The sequence below is a fragment of the Lacerta agilis genome, chromosome 9, assembly GCF_009819535.1.
Source record: "Lacerta agilis isolate rLacAgi1 chromosome 9, rLacAgi1.pri, whole genome shotgun sequence".
Taxonomy (NCBI): Eukaryota; Metazoa; Chordata; class Lepidosauria; order Squamata; family Lacertidae; genus Lacerta; species Lacerta agilis.
In genome coordinates, this window is record NC_046320.1 from 38,776,857 (window position 1) to 38,780,788 (window position 3,932).

Here is a 3,932-nt window from a genome sequence, read left to right on the forward strand (position 1 = left end):
CCTGATGGCCTTTCAAATGTGTGTTTAAGTAAAATAATGTACTGCTGTTTGTGTATATTTATTCATTGAATTAATACCCCATCCTTCCTCTTGAAGGAACCCAGGGCACTTTCCCTCTTGACATACACTAGATCCAATATTGCTCCTGTATATCTGGGTGACAACTGTGGCAACAAGTGCACTTGTGCCCTTTCAACTGGTGTGCTAGTTTTGTCTCTTCCTGGAGAAGGCAATTCTGGCCACATTTCTGCGTGTCTTAGTCAATTCTGGATTAGATTCCTGTGATATGTTTTGTGTACAATTGCCCTTGATGAATGTTTGAAAACTGCAGTTAGTACAAAATGCAGTGACCTGAATGCCTTCAGGTGTCTGGGTTTTGAAACTTATTACACCAGACTTCTACTATCTGCCCTAACTCCCTGTTTGTTTCCAGGCCCAGTTTAACCCACTGGTTTTTACCTATAAAGCCTTAAATGGTTTGGGATCAGGGTATCTGAAGAACCTCCTCCTTCCAGACAAACCACCCAACAAATTACGGTCATCATCAGATGCCCTGTTCTGTGTCAAGAGAGATGCAGGTAGCAGGTCATAGAAAATGGGGCCTACTCTTGATTGTGGAACTCTCTTCCAAAAGAGGTTTGACTGGTCCCTTCATTGATGGTTTGTAGGTGGGCAGAGTAAAAGCTTTTTATTTTATGCAGTTAAATTGTATGTCAACTTCACACATTGCAGTTCTTACTTTGTTTCTTTACCTAGTAGTTTGGCTCTTCTCAATTTTTATTGTACCAGTGGTGTGTTTTAATTATTGTGAATCATCACAGGGGCCCTCATGGGGGCTGAAAGGTGATATATGAATGTTTCAATAAGCAAATAAATTAGGGACACCAAGGGGGCAGCTGAGGGCAATCCCAAATAGAGTGAGAACTGCAGCAGAGACATCTTGGTGGAACCATACCCTAAAAGGATGTGCAGTGTGACAGGATAACTGAAACAGTTTGAACTTGCCATTTACAAGAAGCAATTAACATTGCATATTACAGAGTAGAACCACAGTACAATTTGTTATAACTTGGTGTCAGCTGATTTTGACTGGTTTGTGGCTGCAAACTGATATTAACCACGACAAAAAGTGACTCTGTTTGGCTTTTTATTTCCATGCAGACATGGTAGACTTAATATGTCCATGTCTGATGACATTAAAATTATCTTTCTTTTCTTTTTTAACTTTAACAAATGTGATCTGCACATTTAATGTGTCCTCTCACCATTTTCCTTTGTGGCAACATGCAAGCTATATTTGGTGTTGCTGCCTTCTCTGTCAGATTATTTAGTGCAGGCTGCATAACCAGTGTGTGTATTTTTCTTTTTAATGGGTCATTTCACTGCCACATACCTAAACAGCTGGAATGAACTGATACTTAGTGATGGTAACATTCTGGGCAATGTTAACATCTGTTTCTCTTTGGAAATTTAAAGGCCAGTTGAGATTTAGAAAGCAATTGACCAGTATTGCACTACTAACTTCTTACTCTATATGTGGCATATTTTAATAGACCAATCTTTGTAATTTGGAGAATGTGGGCTTATCTTCCACCATGTGGTTAAACTGTCACCGCAGCCAGTACTAGAAAAGTAAACTTTAATTGGAAATTATAGCTTTCCATTCAAAAGTAGCCCTGGAACCTTGCTTTTCTTGTGTCGAGGAATCTTTTGACACATCAGAAAATCAGTGGCTATTCAGTCCAAAGTTGGAATATCTATGAGACAGTTTGTGTAAAGTTTTCTCCTGATAGATAAAAGCAGCTATGGCTGCAATCTTATATACTTACCTGGGAGTAAGTCCCATTGAACTCAGCAGGACTTACTTCTGTGTAAGGATGCACAGGATTACACTTGTAAATGACAGTAAAGGTAAAGGGACCCCTGACCATTAGGTCCAGTCGCGAACGACTCTGGGGTTGCGGCGCTCATCTTGCTTTATTGGCCAAGGGAGCCGGCGTACAGCTTCTGGGTCATATGGCCAGCATGACTAAGCTGCTTCTGGCGAACCAGAGCAGTGCTCAGAAACGCCGTTTACCTTCCCACCAGAGCGGTACTTATTTATCTACTTGCACTTTGACGTGCTTTCGAACTGCTAGGTTGGCAGGAGCTGAGACCGAGCAACGGGAGCTCACCCCGTTGCGAGTATTCGAACCACCGACCTTCTGATCGGCAAGCCCTAGGCTCTGTGGTTTAACCCACAGCGCCACCTGCGTCCCATAAATGACAGTAGGTGGATTTTTAATAAAATCTGGGGTGATTCAGTTCTCTCAATTTCTCATTTTTCCAATCTTAAATTCAGTTCTCCACATTTTGCAGTGATTTGCATTTAAAAAAAAATTATTGTGAAAGTAATTAGCATTTTAGGGTGAATCCACCTAATAAACACATTTTAATACACTGTTTTGACTAATGTGCGGAAGTGGCCGCACGTGGGTCTGCATTCTTTCGGCGGCGGCAAACATGGGCAAAACCAAGCACCAGGAGTCGAGGGAAGAGCCGGAGCCCGAGGCGACCCCGGAGAAGTCATACCACGAGCTGGTGGAGAACGTGAACGCCATCGCGCGTCCTCTGGCCTCCCGCTAGTTGACGCGCAAGCTGTACAAGTGCATCAAGAAAGCATCGAAGCAGAAACAGATCCGGCGTGGGGTGAAAGAGGTCCAGAAATTCATCAATAAAGGCGAGAAGGGGGTCACAGTTCTTGCAGGAGACACACTTCATATTGATGTCTATTGCCACATCCCCATCATGTGTGAAGACAGGAGCCTTCCATATGTCTACATTCCTTCCAAAATGGACTTGGGAGCAGCTGCAGGTTCAAAGCGACCAACGTGTGTTATCATGATAAAGCCCCATGAGGAATATCAGGAAGCCTATGATGAGTGTATGGAGGATGTGGAGGCTCTTCCCCTCCCTTTGTGAAGAACATCAGTAAGAGATGCTACTAAGACTGACAAACAGGCACTTGCCTGGGCAGTAGCTTGACCCTGATTTTAGAGGAGCGGGGCAAGGAAGAGAATACTGCAATTGGCACTGTCACCAGCCCTGTGGCTCATACCCGCTTCAAGTGCCAGTTATTAAGCAACTGATTTAGAAAGAAGTTATTGACTTGTCTTGCAGCAAGGGAAGTTTGTGAAGCTGGGGTGGGGGGGAAGGTGGAGAGATTAAACTAATTAAAACACTTTTTAAAAAAGAAATTTTCATAATGTAATGCATTTATGTATGTTCTTTTCACTAAGATTTGGCTTTAAATGCATACTGAACCACATTTCTCCTCCGTCTCTACTTATGCTCTCTCAACAGGAGCCCTTTGGGCATTTTATCTGCCCTCAGTTCTCCCTCTCCCCTGCCTTTGGAATGCAGCATTGGGCTTTAAAATAAAATTAAGGCAATAAATAAAGCCTGCAAAACCATCAACTAGTAAGTAATTAAATTAAAGAAATCAGTAGTATGAAATACCTCCCCCCCCACAAAACCCCTAAGAACCTGCAAAAAAAGAAAAAAAAAAAGAAACTCTGTATAGCTCAATGGTAGAACACATACTTTGCAGACATAAGGTCAGAGTTCAAAGTTCAAATCCCTGGCCCCACCAATTAAATCAGAGTGGCCCAACTTTTCATACAAAGTGGGCCACAGAGTATTTTGACACAGAACCTGCAGGCCGCACAATACCTTGTCATGCAGGGAAGGAGGGAGTGAGGCCTATATTACAAGCTGGAGTAGGCTTGGAACAGGTGAGGGTCACATGCCTCATTAAACCCAGATGCTGCAATCAGCATGTAAAGTGCAAAAGGGAAGCGGAGCTGATGTGCTGTGTCTGCTCAACTGCCCATGTTGATGGGCCTCAGCTTGTGCCAGGATCTCTGTGGAACTTTGGACACGTGGATTGACCC

The 3,932-nt window shown here is 43.1% G+C and overlaps 1 pseudogene; it reads left to right on the forward strand.

Annotated features, from left to right (window-relative positions):
* Positions 1-2,488: 2,488 nt before the first annotated feature.
* On the forward strand, positions 2,489-3,223 carry LOC117053379 (annotated as a pseudogene).
* The last annotated feature ends 709 nt before the right edge of the window (positions 3,224-3,932 follow it).